Source organism: Cavia porcellus, unplaced genomic scaffold (genome assembly GCF_034190915.1).
Source record: "Cavia porcellus strain 051 isolate PalLab524CR breed Dunkin Hartley unplaced genomic scaffold, mCavPor4.1 scaffold_12, whole genome shotgun sequence".
In the NCBI taxonomy this organism is placed as follows: Eukaryota; Metazoa; Chordata; class Mammalia; order Rodentia; family Caviidae; genus Cavia; species Cavia porcellus.
The window spans coordinates 51,678,920-51,698,499 of NW_026947495.1; the positions used below are offsets into that span (position 1 = coordinate 51,678,920).

General features: G+C 36.6%; 1 pseudogene; it reads left to right on the forward strand.

Annotated features, from left to right (window-relative positions):
- The first annotated feature begins 13,699 nt into the window (after window positions 1–13,699).
- Window positions 13,700–18,736, forward strand: LOC106025403 (uncharacterized; annotated as a pseudogene).
- Window positions 18,737–19,580: the final 844 nt, after the last annotated feature.

Genomic DNA, 19,580 nt, shown 5'->3' on the forward strand with positions numbered 1-19,580 from the left:
CGTGGCGGTACACTCATAAATGTATAAACATTTAATGTCAAGGTATTGTATCTGACTTCTCAAATGCCATGGCAGGAATATAAGCACTGCCTTATGCTATTTTTAAAAAAAATTTATCATCTTATCAACATTTATAACTATGTACCTACATTATAGACTTCAGGTTACTTGCTATTTTCCTTTGAGACCCAAAGAGATATGTTACCTGCACTGGAAAAATGAAGTTGATTAGTAGAATAGCGGGCTTTTTCACTCAACTCAGAAGCCTGAAGGATTTCAAGTTTAGCCAGAAGCTGTCTTTTCAGCTGAACAACTTACCAGTCAAATTCAGTGGGATAATTTTTTTGCTAAATGACTTCTGTATACACTACTATGTTTTTTTTTTCATGATTTCTTTAGTTATAAAAAAAAGCATTAGTGAGGTATATGAAATATATTTTTCCAAAATAGTCAAAGAGCTGCTTGTTTAAAGCATTATTAGCTTTTAGCTCATGCCATCTGAAACATTCAAAGTCTTTTAACATTACTTTTCAGTGATAAGGGTGAAAGGAATAGTAATCATCAAACCCATTATACCCTGACCCTCTACTCTTATCTAAAATGTCTTAGACAACAGGAATGTTCTTTTATTTTGAAGCATATGAACTATTTGTAAATACTTGTTGAGGAAGATTTCATAGGAAATAATACAAAGGAATTTATTGAAAGTAGTATCCCAGAAGAATCAAGTTTGGGTAAGTGAGAGAAAAAACATATTTAAGTACAGAACAATAATCTATTTTTAAAATTCCCAAATTTGATACTAGGCTTAATGGTGAAAATTTGCTTTTTGTATAATATTAAGAATAGGCAAGAATGTGCATTCCAACTTTTCCTATCTTATGTTTCTTTTATCATTGGCTTCCCAAACATCTACAGGGTAAAGGAATGTATGTACTATACAATAGGCATAAGTGAAAATTTTGGCTAACTAAAAAATTGCTTCTGTCATGGTTTATGTCTGTGTCCCCCAGGCCTCATGAGTTTGCATTGTGTATTTGTGATTGGTTCATTGTCTAGTGCTTGGGTTGATGGTGTCAGTGCTCCACCCACATAGGGGTGGAGCCAGGATGTGATGTAATGGCAGGAAGAAGGTGTGTCTTGCTCTTTGCTGGTTCCTGTTTGCTGTTGACGGCTGCCATGAAAGGCGGCCCAGCCATGCCCGCCTGCCTTGGAGTCAACTGAGTGTGGGCTAAAGCCTCCAAAAACTGTAAGAAATAAACCTTTCCTTTCCCAACTTGGGCTTCAGGTATTTTGTCTCAGCGATGAGCAAAAAGTAACTAAGACAGCTTCCATGATGACATTCAAAGTAAAAATGAAGAACTACATTTACAGACATCTAGTTTTATACATAGGATGAAGCACTTCACAGGAAGCTAATTCTGAAAATATAAACACTTAGAAATATCAGAAAAAATATAGAAGCCATATTTTTAAATGTATTAAGGAGTTTCTGTGCACGGAAGACTGCAGAGACAAAATTTTAAGTGTAAATTTCAGGAAAGTATTCAATGGTGAGCTTAGGATTTGTAGTCATACTTTTCCTGGAAATATGATATAATTTTGAGTAAGTCACAAATTCTGATGATCTGGGTTTACTTCTCAGGAAGAACCAATGCTATAGGACAGTTAAGTCAAAAAATTTTATGAGTCAAGGTCATGGATTTAAGTTGCTTAAAAACCATGACAGGTTTCTCTCCTAAGAATATAATTTAATTTATAGGAGGCAGAGTGGATGATGGAGGAACTAAACTGCAAATTTTACAAACAAGGGTAGAGATGCAGAAGTCTCATTGCTAGAAAAAATTGTAATGATGACATGATTTTTGAAGAATCTAGAGAGTGATGAATTAATACTGCAAATTTAGCATTAGCTTTTCTTCCAGGGATTTTTGTGTTCCAGGTACTTTGCATACAGTTAATGGAGAGTTTGAGGAAGTAAAAGCAAAGACTAGCACTTTGGCTAGCAAACAACCAGACTTCTTCGCATGGTATTTAGCTTTCAAAAACTGCACAGATGAAGATTAAATTGAAAATCTGCAGAAGCAGAATGCAAATCCTACACTCCTAGCAGTGAGCTACTTGCTTACCAGACCCTAAAATAAAAGTTCTTTATGTGAAACACTTGAATGATAGAGACAAAAATTAATTCTAACAAGCATCAAGGTGGTTTTCACCTGGTTTTATTTCTGATTGGATTAAGATAGTGACTCCTGTTTCATTTACCTAGCATTTCTTTTGCGAAAGAAAGTATCTATAATTTTTTCTTTTCAAAATGATTAATTTTTATTAGTATAATTTTAAACCATGCAATGATTACAGTTGTTGTGGGGACTTGATACTTGCATATTATACATCTTGTATTTTATTCCTCTTTCCTTCTTTTTTCTCTGTCCTCCACATTCCGACCCTTCCCTTTATCACTTGGCTCCCTTCCACTTTGCAAAAGATTTATCACTTTGCTTCCTATTAATTTTCTTTCATTTTGAACTTTAAATTATTTATACTTTGGCTTTTTCATATAGGAGAAAACATTCAATATTTACACTTATGTGTAGAATTTATTTCACTTAACACTGTTGTCTCATAGTAAATCAATTTCCTACAAATGACTCAAGATTATCCTTCTTCATAGAAAACTAGGACTCTATTGTGTTCAAATGCCATATTTTCATTTACCTTTATCTACTGATGGACATATAGCTTATTTCCAACATTTACTATTATAATTCCTTTTGTTATAAACATGGACATATTTATATCACTGCAATATGATCTCTTTAGCTCCTTCAGGAAGATAGTGTCCATCATATTAACTTATATTGTTTTTATATATAATGTTCATTAGTACATAAGCAATTATTTGCCATGCAGAGAGATAAAAACATATGATCAGTCATTTTAAAAAAGAACCATAGAGTTAAACTTTCAAGTAATCCTGACAGTAGAATCCGAAGACAATGATTTAAAGAAAACTGTGTTTAATATATTCAGGAGCTAGAGGAAAAACCAGAAAATTTTGTATCATATAGATATTTGATATGTGATAATGATAAAATAAATTCAATGGAAAGAAAAATATAACATGTGCAATTAAGAAATCAACCAATGTTTTTGCAAAAGTTTGGATGGGTAGATGACATGTCAGTAAGTAATATCCAAATGGAAGAACACAGGAAAGATAACTTTTTATAAAGAGATTAACAAGCATGAGAGAAACTAACATACATGCATAAAAATGGAAAAAAAGAAATGCTTTTACAGAAATGTCAACTAAGAGATTTTAAAATCATATATGTATGAACAATACACAGGTAAAAGAAGTCCAGGAAACAAGAATCTATATCTATATCTATGTCTATATCTATATCTATATCTATATCTATATCTATATCTATATCTATCTATCTATCTATCTATCTATCTATCTATCTATATATCATTATAGTTGACTTGCTGGTTACTAAAGACAGAGAGAAAATCTGAAAAGTGGCTGACAATAGAAAGATACTGGGGATGGCACTGCTGGTGAAAGGAATGTGAGCTCAGCTCCTCCTTCCCTCTGTTGACCCAGGACCACATGGCTGGTGAAACAAGCCTTAGATCTACCCCTGCTTACCCCATTGGTGGGCCTTATGGCCTAGAGACCTGTAGGAATTTCAGTGACACAGTACGCCTATGGCTAAGGAGCACACGATGGACAAACTAGAGGTGTGGAAATATCCCATGCAACCTTAATATAAGTCAACTGGTGACTCCTAACCTTTTTGGTTTGGTTTGGTTTTATTTTACTCATCATCTTTTTCTTTTTTGTCAACTATCCTGCTTGACTTTACGATACTTTTATGCTAGTTAACAGTGTTTCCTCATTTTGGTTCACTTCAAAGTTTCTAGGCTTTCTCTTCCAATCCTTCCCTCCTGGGTCCTACAATTACTCAAACTGGATGATCATCCTGTGTCCTCCAACCTTGCTCCTACTATATTTAACCTCACTCATATCTCCACTGTGCCCCTAATCTCCTGAGTCCTGTTCCCCACAATAGGGGAAAATCACTCTATGTGGAAAGTCAGTGCATACTATTAGTGGGATTATATTACATTTCTGTAGACTTTCTTCCTTTGCTTATAGGTATCAGGCTAATGGTTACCACAGTTTGTCATAGCCAGGATTTGCTTGAGTCTATTATTAGTGCCAACTGAACTACTTTAATCAGGATATCATATATGCTATAATTAATTTTACCACTGAAAGACAACATTGTGATTATAAGAGGTCATACCATCATCATAATCCAGTACCAAAGGAATGGGCCCAAAGTCAAATAGATAACAACTCTTCAGTCCTAATATATTGAGAAGGTATATTCTAGACTTAGACATAAAGACCAAGAACTACAAATATCTAGAAGATATCTGGAGGAACAGACATCCCATAGAAAAGCCTCAACATCAATGATAAGGTTATCTAACATATATACAAGCACTGACACAGAAAAAAAAATAAACGGAAACAGAAAATGACATGATGAAGAAGTAAAATACAATCACAAACACCCAACACAAGTCAACAACAGAAAGAGAAGAACATGGAACCTAACAAATGGAACCCTCTGAAATGATAGAAGCAGAAGTGAAAAAACAAATAGAACATGCAAAAGAAAAAAAACAATTTCTGAAGTGCAAGAAGTAATGATTATCACAATAAAAGACATTCAAGCAGATACAGATAAAGATAGACAAGTGCTCAGGAAAATGATGGAAATCATGAATGCTAAACATAGATAAGAAATGGAATCAATGAAACAGACCCAAACAGAAATGCAGGAGATTTGAAATTCCATTGAAAGTACACACAGGAGATTGAATGAAGGCAAGTATAAAATATCAGATACAGAAGACAGGAATGCAACTGGAAACCAGGAAACAAATGATACCTTAAAAATTGCAAGATCCATGAAAATCAAGTCTGACAACTACAGGATGAAGCAATGAAGAACATAAGATTGATTACAATCAGCGAGGAAGATGGAGATAGCCCAAAAACAGTAAAAACATCTTCACAGAAATAATGGCAAAAAAATTCCTAAACACTGACAAAGAGTTTGACTTACAAATATATGAAGCATAGAGAGCTCCAAATAACAGTGAGAAAAATAAATCTACACCAAGGCATATATTAATCAAGATTCCAGCCCAGGAGCAAAATATTAAAAGCAGCTAAAGAAAAGAAACATCACTTATAAAGGAAAGTCCATCAGAATCATAGCAGACATCTTAACACAAACCCTCAAATTAAGGAGGGCTTTGAGTGAAGCACTCCAAGTCCTAAGGAAAACAATCTTCAACCCAGATTGATGTACTATGCAAAACTATCAAAATTGACAGAGAAATAAGATATTTACATGACAAAGGACAACTAAAGAAATTCATTAAACCAGCTCTACAGAATGCTCTGAAAGACATATTAGAAAGAGATAATGAAGATCTCAAACACATGAAAATCAACAGAAAGAAGCTGCTAGGAAGGAAAAAAAGTCAGAGTAGAAAGAATTGCAACAAGCAACAGGAAAACAACATGCAAAAAAAAAGTCAATGCATATCAGTTATAACTCAACAGTCAACAGGAAAACAACATACAAAAGGAAAAAAAAGGAAAGAAATGTCAATACATACCAGTAATATCCATCAAAGAAAATGGTCTCAATCACCAATCAAAATAAACAGAATGGCAGAATGGATCAAGCATCAAGACCCAACAATACACTGCATTCAAGAAACATTTTTAACGCAAAACAAAATACATAAACTAAAAAAGTCAAAGGGTTAAAAGTAATTATCCATTCACAGGAACTCAGAAAAAAGCAGGGGTAGTGATTCTATTTGTAGACATTGCAAACTTTAAGCCAAAAGTGACCCAAGGAGACAAATAAGGCCACTACATACTTGTTAAGGGAAAACTCCAAGAAGAAGAGATAATAATCATAAATATTTATGCACCAAACACCAGTTCACTCAAATACATAAAACATATATTAATGTCATGAAAAACCAAGTAAGCACTAACATAATTTTAGTGGGGTACCTTAATACTCCACTGTCTCAAATAGATAAATCAACTAGCCAAAAATATCAACAAAGAAATACTAGAATTAAACCAAGCCTGTGAACAAATAAACTTGGTAGAAACGTTCTACTTCAAAATATCAGAATCCAGATTCTTCTCAGTTGCACGTGGAACTTTCTCCAAAATAGACCATATATTAACTTAAAAAACTGTTTAAATAAATGTTGAAATCAACAACAAAGGAAATCACAAAAGCTATATTAACACATGCAAATCAAACAACTTGCTTCTGAAAAATAACTGGGTTGCATAGGAAATCTAATTGACATTAAACAGTATATATAATTAAATGATAATACAGATATAACATACTAACACTTGTGAGATGCAAAAAAAGCAGTGCGACAGGGAAAATGTATGCAGATAAACTCACATATCAGGAAAACAGAATGAATTGAAATAAACAAATATTGAACCTCAAACTTCTAGAAAAATAATAACAAATCCCAATAATAAACAAAACCCAAACCTCATACAAAGGAGGAAATTATAGGGATAAGAGCTGAAATTAATGCAATAGAGATTAAGAAAACAATGCCAAGAATCAATGCATCCAACAGTGAATTCAGTGAAATATAAATAAAACTGACAAATTAGTCAACCTCACCAAAAATAGGAGAATAAAAAAAACACTAATTCAAGCAATTAGGAATGAACATGAATGAATCACAAGGGACTCCACAAACTTCCAGAAAATCACTAAGACCTACCAAGAAAACCCATCTTTTAATAAGATAAGAAACACAGAAGAAATGGATAGACTCCTAGACACAATAAAGTTGCCAAAAATAAATTAAGAAGATATAAAAATTCTAAACAACCTGATATCATCCAAAGAAATAGAAAATGTAACTAAAAATTTATGAACAAAAAAGGCCTAGTCCCAGATGGGTTCACTGTTGAATTTTATCAGAAATTGAGAGAAGAACTAATGCTGCTAATTCTAAAAGTCTGTAAAGAAACTGAAAGTGAAATATTGCCTCTAAAATCATTCCTGGAAGCAAGTATAACCCAGATTACAAAACCAGAGAAGAACCCAATGAAAAAAGAAGATCTCAGGCCAATCTCCCTAATGAACATAGATGCAAAAAACCTGAATTAGATGCTGGGAAACAGAATTGCAGCAAATCATCAAGAAGATTATACAACATGACCAAGTAGGATTCATCCCAGGATGCAGGTATGCTTCAACATATGCAAATGAATAAATAAAATGCACCACATAAACAGAACAAAGACAAAAATCACATGATCAACTCAAAAGACGCAGAACAAGCATTTAACAAAGTCCAACATTCATTCAAGATAAAAAACCCTACAAAAATTGAAATAGATTTTTTTATCTCAATCTTATAAAAACCATCCATGACAAACCAGTGTCATATTAAATAGTCAGAAACTAAAAGCTTTCACTCTATAATCAGAAACAACACAAAGATGTCCATTATCACCCTCTCATTTAACACAGTTCTGGAAACATTAGCCAGAGCAATTAGATAAGAAACAGAAAAATAAAAGAAATAAAGATAGGAATAAAGATATTAAATTATCATTATTTGCCGATTACAGGTTGCTCTACTACAAAGAAGATCCCAAACACTTCACCAAAAAACTAGTAGATTTAATATACAAATTCAGTAGTCTAGTGGCATAGAAAGTCAACAATCAAAAGTCAGTAGCATCCCTATAGACACAAGCAAAAAACGCAGAGAGGGAAATTAGAGAAAGCACATGTCTTAGTTACTTTTTACTCGTTGCTGAGATGAAATACCTGAAGCCCAAGTTGGGAAAGGAAAGGTTTATTTCTTACAGTTTTTGGAGGTTTCAGTCCACCCTCAGTTGGATCCAAGGCAGGCAGATATGGCTGGACTGCAGTTCATAGCAGCTGCAAACAGCAAGCAGGAATCAGCAAAAGAGCAAGACACACTTTCTTCCTGCCATTACATCACATCCTGGCTCCACCCCTAGGCCAGTGTAGCAGTCACACCCCCAATCCAAGCACTAGACAATGAACCAATCACAAATGCACAATGCAAATGCATGAGGCCTGAGGGCCACCAACATACACCATGACAGCACGTATTTCATAATAGCATTTTTAAAACTGAAATACTAAAGAATCAATCTAACAAGGGATGTAAAGTATCTGTACAGGGAAAATTGCAGCATCCTAAGAACAGAGAGCAAAGAGAATATCAGAAAATGGAAATATATCCCTTGTACTTGAATAGAATGAAAGAATGTAGTGAAAATGGTCATACTCCCAAAGTTGCCATACAGATTTAATACAATCCCAAGCAAAATACCATTAGCATACCTCACAGATCTAGAGAAAATATTCCTAAAATTCATCTGGAACCAGAAAAGATTTAGAATAGCAAAAACAATTCTGAGCAACAAAGTAAGGTTAGGGGGCATCACAATCAAAGATCTGAAATTATACCACAAAGCTACTGTGATAAACTCAATTTGGTACTGACAAAAAAAAACAAAAGCAAACAAACAAACAAACAAACAAACAAACAAAAAAACCCTAAGGATAAATGGACCAGAATAGAAGATGCATATACAACCCCAAACACACTTAGTCACCTGAATTTTGACAAAGAAGTTAAATATGTTCATTGGAAGCAAGACAGTCCTTTGCATAAATGGTGCTGGAAAAAAAAAAAAACTGGCTTTCCACAGGCCAAAGAGAGAAACTAAACCAATGGCTATCAGCATGCACTAAAGTCAAAATGGATCAAATATCTAAATATTAAAATAGAAATATTAAAGTTACTAATGAGAAAACAGGTAGAAATCTGAAAGACATAGGTGTAGGCAGAGACTTCATGAACCAAACCCAGACTGCAAGGGAAATACTACAAAGAATCAACAAACAGGATTTCACTTTATTAAAAAGCTTTTGCACAGCAAAATAAATTATCAACAGAGTGAAAAGACAACTCACAAGGTGGGCAAAAATTATAGCCAGTTGTACAAACAGACAAAAGACTAATCTGGAACATATAAAAGAGTTGAAAAAATCAAACTCCTCAAATTGAAATAACCAATCCAAAATTGGACATCTGAGATGAATACACACTTCTAATGAAGAAATACAAATGACAAATAAGCACATGAAAAAATGTGCAATATCACTGATCATTTGAGGGATGCAAATTAAAGCAACACTGATATTCCATCTCACTCTAGAAAAAAATGACTATTATCAAAAAATCAACTGATAACAAATGCTGGCTGGGCTGCGGGGAAAAAGGAAATTTCCACTGTATATGGGAGTATAGACTGCTGCAACTACTGTGGAAATCAGTGTGGAGATTCCTTATAAAACTAGGATTAGAGGTCCCATTTGACCCAGCTGTTCCCCTTCTGGATATCTTCCCAGTAGAACATTGTACCACAATGATATATGTACATCTGTGTTTACAGCAGTACAATTTGTCATGGTTAAATCTTGGAAACATCTCAAATGTCCATCAACTGAAGAGTAGATAAAAAAGGTATCTCTTATACAATAGAGTACTACTCAACCACAAAGAAGGAGAACTGAGACTTTTATAGGTAAATGAATGCAACTCAAGACCATACGTATAAGTTAGACAAATGAAATACATATGTGTAAACATGGTATTGTCTCACTAGTATGAGAAACTTAATGGATAAATGAGATCCAAAATGTAATAGATATTGTGAATTTGGGGAAAAAAACTGTTCAAAAGAAAAAAAAACTGTGATGGAGGAATGGGGAAAGAAAGTGAAAAAGAAAAAAAATATGTATATATGAGATAGGTAAGACAGTTATACAGATATTTCTATTAGTTCATTGAAAAGAAAGATTTGTGCTAACATTGTTCCACCAGGATATCATGCCCATACTCCAAACAACTACTAGATAACAATACCCAATGTATTAGACATTGTCACTGTCCTGCTTAGTTGTTTTGAAATTCTGTTTCTTCATTAACATTTATCTCTTTAAAACACAACAAAGAAAGCTATTATGTTTGGGAGAACAAAATAGCACTCAACACATGGCTTCTCGTCAGAAATGAGAGATTAGAGGCCAGTAAAGTGAAATTTTCAAGTTTTAAAATAATGTATTTTCATTCTAGATTTCTATAGGTGACAAATATTTTTGAAAAACATACAGGAAATGAATATGTTTTCAGTAAATAAAAGCTAAGAGTACATGGCCCATAGATATTACAATATATTCAATATGACATCTTAGGGGGAAAATTTTAGGCAAATATATAGAATTCACAAAGTAAGGACTACTGAAAATTGTAAATGTTTGGGTCAATATAAGTGTATTGACTGTACAAAACAATAACTGTGATGTCTTATGGAATATATAAGTATAGACCTAATAATCTATCAAAGCTATAATACAAGCATGGAAAATGGGTTCTTGAAAGCATTCTGTAGTTGCTAGTATTAAATGGATGTGAAATTATTAATAATGTGAACTGCAATGTCATGAATAAATTTTTTATTGGTAAGCACTAACAGTATCATAAAGGAATGCATAATTTACAAGGTAAAGGAAATCTTAATAATAAAAGTAAAAGTTCAAAGAAAACTGAAAAAAGGAAGAGAAGGAATAAAGAAGATCCTGAAAAAGGAAAAATAAGAAAATTGGGAAAAAAATACCTGTTTAAGTCAAACTTTGTAACTAATTACATTAAAGGTAAAAATGTGTTACATAATTTAATTAACATATTATGCCTGTTAGATTACCTAAAGAATAATAGAGAATTCTATAAAAGTTGATTAAAATCATATAGTTATGTAAAAAAATTACAACAGAATTCCCTTTTGTGCAAAATTTTGTCTTCCGAAATTTCAGTTATCCATGATCAGTCATAGTCCAAAAATATCAAGTAGAAAATTCCAGAAATAGTTTGTATATTTTTAATTTCCCACCTTCTGAGTATCAGGATTGAACCTAAGCTGTTATAGAATCCTTGATTTCAGGCATTAACTACTTGTCTTGTCATATTGGACTGCAGAAAACTGTAAATACTATGTTATTAAATTGTCCCTACTATTTAATGTAATTTACTCAGTGCAGTCTTTATCATGTTCCCAATGGAATTGTTTCACAGAAAGAGAAACCACATTTAGATTTATGTAAAAACCATAAAGTGTCCTAAATATCTAATACAATTCTGAAGAACAACATGCTGAAACCATCACACTTTTTTATTTCAAATTATATTAACAAGGGGCTGGGAATTTAGCTCAGTGGCATAAGCACCAGCCTTGCAAGTAGGCGGTCGTGAGTTCGATGCCCAGTACCAATAAAAAAAATTATATTAACAAGCTACAGTGTTTAAAACAATATGGTGTTGGCATAAAATCAGGCACACAGCCCAATGAGACAAAATAAAAAGACCCAAAGTGAACTCTCAGGTTTATGGCAAACTTGAGTGCTAAAGTTACACTCTGAAGAAAAGATAGCTTCTTCAATAAATGATGTTGGAAAAACAGGATAGTGAGATACAGAATAATGCAGGTGCGCTCTTGTCTTCTACTGTTAGAAAAAAATAACTTAAAATGGATTACGGGGGGCCAGGAATTTATCTCAGTGGTATAAGCACCTGCTTACCAAGCATGAGGTCGTGAGTTCAATCCCTGGTAGCAGAAAAAAAGATGGATTACTGAATTACAAATAAACATTGATGTCAAAAACCTCTTAGAAAAAACAAAGAAGAAAAATTTCTTTGTCATTAGTCTTAGCAATGATTACTTTTTGATACAACATAGAAAACACAGGCAACAAAAATGAACAAATGAAAATATATCAACTTTAAAGTTTCTTTATAGCCAATACAAAACCAAAATGGAAATATTTGCAATAATATGTATAACAATGGGTTAATATGTAAATATCATAAAAAATAAATCATAAGCAAAGCAACAAATAACCACACTGAAAATTGGTCAAAAACCTACAATGATGTTTTTTCAAAGAAGCATAAGAGCCCAACAGTTACATATAAAAAATGCTTAATGATTATCATTAGAGACATCCAAACAGAATAATAATAAGATATAACCTCACATCTACTAAGAAAGCCATTGTCAAGTAATCAATAAATAACAACTGTTAGTGAGAATGTGGATACACTGCAAGTGGGGAGGTAAATTAATAAAATTATTTTGGAAACAGAATATGACATGTCTCAAAATATTAAAAAAATAGATCCACCATATGTTCATTCTCATTTCTGGAAAAAAATTTAAAGAAAATTAAAACTATCTTGACGAGGAAATTGTTTTCCCATATTCACTGCAGCATCATTCAAGATAGCCAAAATAAAATAACAACTTATGTGCCTAGTGATTGATGAATAGAGAACAAGTTGTTAATATTTAGAATGTAATATTATCTAGCCTTAAACAACAGCTGTAAAATCCTGGTATAACAAATGGCATAGATGAATCTGGAAGACATGGTGATGAGTAAAATATGATAGAAAGGCATTCTGCATGGTTTCACATATGTGTGAAATCTAGAAAAACAGAACTCGTAGAAACCAAAAGTAGAATGCTGGTTACAAGAAACTGTAGATGAAAAAAAAATAGAATTAAAAACAAAAAGTTATGGATGACCATAATAAGAAAATATTGCTTAAAATTTACAAAGTGTCAGTGAGGGAAGATAAACACTTTTTGGAGATCTAATGTAACAATAGTAAATGTATTTTATACTTAAATATGATAGTGATTTGCATTTGCAAATGCAGTGGATCATAATTTGTCTTACCACACAAAAGACAGTTTATGTGATGTTATGGATATGGCAGCCTGATTTTGGTAATCATTGCAAAATGCATACACATCCAAAATCATCATGATGGGCATTTTGAATGCAGAATCATGCATCACCTGTTGATATTTCTATCAGTGAGAGACAGCATAGATGATAATGTAAGATTATAAAGAAGCTGAGAAATACCTATATTAATTTTACTTTAACTTTCTTATATTCAGATGTAGTGGTTGATTGATTGTGTCAACTTGAGACAGTTAGAAGCTAACTAAATGGGTTTAGCAATTCTACACCCAAGGATGTAGAAAAAGACCACCCTAGGGTGGGTGATCACCTCCAGGTATAAAAGGGGAGGAGGAAGGATGAATCCATTCCATCCTTTGGAGAAGCTCCAGTCTTTGCCTTTGGTTTGGACCTTGCCTCCTGGCTTCCAGTATAGACTCTTCAGCTTTCCAGCGTAGACTCTTCAGCCTTTCATCAGAGAGCCTTTGGCCTTCTGTTGCAGACCCATCAGCCTGCTGGTGTAGACTGGCACAAGACCCTAGGGTGAACTCCAGACCTTGGGTTGAATCCTTCAGCCTCCAGTGCATAGACACCCTCTGCACGCTTCTTCATCAGACTCTGTGACTGACTATTGTAAGCCAATCTTGTTGTTTCTGTATATCCTGGGTTATATCTGTTCTCTCTAGTAAAACCCTGACCAATACAGATTTTGGTACCTGGAGTGGTCCTAGAGAAACAGAATTATAACAATGGCATTCTTTAATGGTGTTAGAGCTTCCTGGAGTTGGCTCTGCAATTTGGTGAGACCTGAAGACACCACGGTGTCTGCTTCTACTTCTGTGGAATATACTGATAATCCTTGGCATGAACTGTTTAAGCTAATATGTCTCATAGATCCATTTGATTATCCTAATTCACCAATTGTGAGATGTCAGAAATTCAGTGACTGTGTACAAAACAATTTTGAATATCTTTGGCAGAGTGGACAATATAATGATGCTGGATGGTTGGTCTTAGCCTCTTTGGACAAATTAATGAAGGAAAAATTGCAACTCCAGAAACAGATAAGAAATTTAAAAGTTTCTCAGTGTGTCATGAGTGAATATCTCCTCTCTTTTAGCTGCAAGGCTGAGATTGCAGAAACCCAGACACAATCCTTCATAATTCGATTGGCAGAACTACAACGTAAATTTAATGCTCAGCCTCGAAGGGTATCAGAAGCAAAGATGAGGGCACTGGTTGGAAAAAAGTGGGATCCCATGAATTGGGATGGAGATGTATGGGAGGATTCTGAGGAAAGTGAAGATACTGAATTTCTGGATGCTAATGAAGTTATTTTGCCTGAGGGAGAGATTTCCCCACCTGAAGTGGCAGAAGCAACACCACCTCCACCCCCTACTGTGTTGGAATCTCCTAGCATACTTAGGGAAGCTAATGCTATGTTGACTAAACAGGATTGTGCTGCTGCTCCTCAGGACCCACCCTTAACACCCATTTTTGCCTCCAGGCCCAAATCACAAAAAGCTCCTAACGGTGAGATACATAGTGTGACCCATGAACAGGTTCGCTATACTCCCAAAGAGCTTCTTGAGTTTTCCAGCTCTTATAGGCAGAGGCCTGATGAGCAAGCATGGGACTTGATTTTACAAGTGTGGGATAATGGTGGCAAAAACATACATCTGGATCAGGATGAATTTGTTGATATGGTCCTATTAAGTAGGGATTCTGAATTTAATGTCATAGCTCATGGAGTGAAGAAAGGTGTTAATAGTTTATTTGGATGGTTGGTAGAGATACGGATCAAAAGATGGCCCACTGTGAATGAGTTAGAGATGCCTGATATTCCCGGTTTACTATTGATGAAGGGATTCAGAGGCTCAGGGAAATGGGAATGCTGGAGTGGATCTGTCAAGTTAAACATAATCCTCCACATTGGGATGATCCAGAAAACATACCCTTTACCAGCACCTTGAGAAACTGATTTGTGAGGGGAGCACCAGCATCCCTGAAGGGCCTTGTTATTGCTCTTCTTTGCATGTCAGACCTTAGAGTGGGGACCACAGTTACCCAATTAGGACACTTAAGGGCAGTGGGCTTGATTGGGTCCCTGCAGTGGCAGAGGTCAAGTGGCAGCACTTAATCACCAAAAGCAGGGTCCACGTACTTACTGTAATGGGCAGCAAAGGAGGAACAATGACCAGAATAATCTAACACGTGCAGACCTCTGGCGTTGGCTGATTAGCCATGGCGTTCCTAGAAGTGAAATAGATAGGAAGCCTACAAAATTTTTACTAGATTTATACACTCGAAAAAAATTACAGGCAAATGAACAGAACCTTACATCAAATTATGGTAACAGGGAATCACAGCCCCTCAACCAGTTCCCAGATTTGAGCCAGTTTAAAGACTCAGAACCCCTCAAATGATGGGGAGGCCAGGTCCCCTTGAAGAAGGACTCTGATGCACCAAAAATTTACACTATTAATCTTTGTCCCATTCTTCCCCAGAGGGACCTAAGGCCTTTTGCCCGAGTGACTGTCTACTGGGAGAAAGGGAATGATCAGACATTTCCGGGATTACTGGACACTGGTTCTGAACTAACACTGATTCCAGGGGATCCAAAATGTCACTGTGGCCCTCCAGTAAGAGTAGGGGCCTATGGAGGCCAGGCAATCAATGGAGTTTTAGCAAAGGTCCAACTTACAGTGGGTCCAATAGGTCCTCAGATTCACTCTGTAGTTATTTCCCCTGTTCCAAAAAGTATAATTGGGATTGATGTACTTAGTACCTGGCAGAATCCTCACATTGGTTCCCTAACCTGTAATGTGAGGGCTATCATGGTTGGGAAGGCCAAATGGAAGCCACTAGAGTTGCCTTTGCCTAGTAAAATAGTATCACGTTCCTGGAGGGATCCAAGAGATTGCTGCCACCATCAAGGACTTAAAGGATGTAGGGGTGGTGATGCCCACCACATCTCCATTTAATTCCTCCATTTGGCCTGTGCAGAAGACAGATGGGTCTTGGAGAATGACTGTGGATTACCATAAACCGAATCAGGTGTTAACTCCAATTGCAGCTGCAGTACCAGATGTGGTTTCCTTGCTTGAGCTGATTAACACATCTCCTGGTACTTGGTATGCAGCTATCGATTTGGCAAATGCCTTTTTCTCCATACCTATCCATAAGGATCATCAGAAACAATTTGCTTTTAGCTGGAAAGGCCAGCAATATACCTTCACAGTCTTACCTCAGGGGTATATTAACTCGCCAACCTTATGTCACAATTTGGTTCGAAGGGATCTTGATTGCTTTTCTCTGCCACAGGATATCACACTGGTCCATTACATTGATGATGTTATGCTGATTGGACCTAGTGAGCAGGAGGTAGCAACCACACTGGATTTGTTAGTAAGGCATTTGAGAGCCAGAGGATGGAAAATAAATCCAACAAAAATTCAAGGTCCTTCTACCTCAGTGAAATTTCTAGGAGTCCAGTGGTGTGGAGCATGTAGAGATATCCTTTCTAAGGTAAAAGATAAATTGTTGCATCTGGATTCTCCTACAACTAAAAATGGAGGCACAACGCTTAGTGGGCCTGTTTGGATTTTGGAGGCAACACATTCCTCATTTAGGTGTCTTACTCCGCTCCATTTACCAAGTGACTCGGAAAGCTGCTCATTTTGAGTGGGGCCCAGAACAGGAAAAGGCTTTGCAACAAGTCAAGGCTGCTATTCAGGCTGCTCTTCCACTGGGGCCGTATGATCCAACAGATCCAATGGTGCTCGAGGTATTGGTAACAAACAAAGATACTGTTTGGAGTCTCTGGTAGGCCCCCATTGGTGAATTACAGCGAGGCCTTTAGGATTTTGGAGTAAGGCTCTGCCATCATCTACAGACAACTACTCTCCCTTTGAGAAACAGCTGTTGGCCTGCTACTGGGCCCTAGTGGAAACTGAACACTTGACTATGGGACACCAGGTCACCATGCGACCTGAGTTGCCTATCATGGCCTAGATATTATCTGACCCACCAAGTCATAAAGTTAGACATGCCCAGCAACAGTCTAGCATTAAATGGAAGTGGTATATTCATGATTGAGCCAGAGCAGGCCCAGAAGGTACAAGTAAATTACATGAGGAAGTTGCCCAAATACCTGTGGCTCCTATCCCCGCTATGTTGCCTTCAGTTTCCCAGCATGCACCTATAGCCTTGTAGGGTGTACCATATGATCAGTTATCAGAGGACAAGAAGACTAGGGCCTGGTTTACAGATGGCTCTGCACATTATGCAGGTACCACCCGAAAGTGGACAGCTGCAGCCTACAGCCTCTTTCTGGGACATCCTTAAAAGACAGCGGTGAAGGGAAATCATCACAGTGGGCAGAACTTCGAGCAGTGCACTTGGTAGTACATTTTGCCTGGAAGAAGAAATGGCCAGATGTGAGACTGTATAGTGATTCATGGGCTGTAGCCAATGGTCTAGCCAGATGGTAAGAAACTTGGAAGGAACATAATTGGAAAATTGGTGACAAAGATATTTGGGGAAGAGGTATGTGGATATATACCTCTGATTATGGGCAAAGGATATGAAAATATTTGTTTCCCACGTAAATGCTCACCAAAAGGTAACATCAGCAGGAGACAACTCTAATAATCAAGTGGATAAGATGACTCATTCTCTTGAAAGTAGCCAACCTCCTTCTTCAGCCACCCCAGTCATTGCCCAATGAGCCCATGAACACAGTGGCCATGGTGGCAGGGATGGAAGGTATGCATGGGCTCAGCAACATGGACTCCCACTGACCAAGGCTGATCTGGCTACAGTCACTGCTGAATGCCCAGTATGCCAGCAGTAGAGGCCAACAGATTCCCCCGATATGGCAGCATTCCCCAAGGTGATCAACCTGCAACTTGGTAGCAGGTTGATTATATTAGATCACTTTCATCATGGAAGGCACTGTGCTTTGTCCTCACTGGCATAGATACATATTCTGGATATGGCTTTGCCTTTGCTGCACATAATGCTTCTGCCAAGGCTACCATCCGTGGACTCACAGAATGCCTTATCCACCATCATGGAATTCCACATAGCATTGCCTTTGACCAAGGAACACACTTCACAGCTAAAGAAGTGAGACAGTGGGCATGTGCTCATGGAAATCTCTGGTCCTACCATGTCCCTCACCATCCAGAAGCAGTTGATTGACAGAAAGATTAATAGAAAGATGGAATGGCCTTTTAAAGACACAGTTACAATGCCAGCTAGGTGGCAATAGTTTGCAAGGCTGGGATAAAGTACTTCAACAGGCTGTATATGCTTTGAATCAATGTCCATTATATGGCACTGTGTCTCCCATAGCCAGGATTTATGGGTACAGGAATCAAAGGGTGGAAGTAGGAATGGTGCCACTCACCATTACCCTTAGTGATCCACTAGCAAAATTTCTGCTTCCTGTTTCCATGACTTCATGTTCTGCTGGCCTAGAAGTTTCGGTTCCAGAGGGGGGAAGGCTTATATCAGGAAGCACGACAATAGTACCATTGAACTGGAAGCTAAGGTCATTTGGTCTCCTCATGTCTCTGAGGAAACAAGCTAAAAAAGGAGTCACAGTGTTGTCAGAGGTGATTGACCCAGACTACCAAGGGAAAGTTGGACTGCTACTCCACAATGGAGGAAAGGAAGAATATACATGAAGTGCAGGAGATTCCTTAGGGCGCCTTTTAGTATTACCATGCCCTATCATTAAAGTTATTGGGAAATTACAGCACCCTAGTCCGTCAAAATGACAAGCAGTCTAGCAGGATGAAGGAGCTTTGCTAGTGGGTGGAGGGTTCTATGCTGCAACTGAGAAGTCACACTCACAACAAAAACCATGGCTGTCCTGAAAGGCATCACAGCCATCCTCAGCAACACAGCTTGAGACCCAAACTCCTCCGATGACAAGCACAGTCGGGTTCGTGCCAGGAAGCAGCATTACTAGTTCATCCTGGAGACCAAGCAGCACACCTCTTCTCCTCCTGAGCCAGGAAGTAATGCTTGATGTGAGGACCAAAGCTTCTCCAGGAGAACCAACAGCTCAGACAGCAACTCGTAGGAGAACCCACAATGCCTCCTTAACGTCTCAACCCTCTAACACCTCCCTTCTTCTCCACCTATTTATCCTGGCAACTTTACTCAGGTGGAGCATATTCACTCAGTGCCATGCTGATGTAATCCAGCTAGCGTTAAGTTGACCACTAGTTCTTAATCCATAACAACATGTATGCAGCATGCACTGATCAGTAGTATAAATACTATGTCTTTGGTGTTGCAGACAGATTTCCTGCATTTTCCTGTGTTAACTTCTGGTGACCATTATAAAAATATTATAAACTCCATGTACTAATCCTAGTTGTTCTCTGTGTACAAACCCTGACTATAACATCAGATATTTTCAAATATAAAAGTTCTTACCAATATGTAATATTTCCCTACAATGTTCATATAGAAACACACTGTACACTTATGTAATAGGTTATACACTATATCCTTGGTATGTAGTGGGACATACAATTAAGGTTTGTGTGAGTGCATTCATGATGCTCACTCAGATGTAAAATTGCCTAGTGATGCAATTCTCAGAAAAGTAAC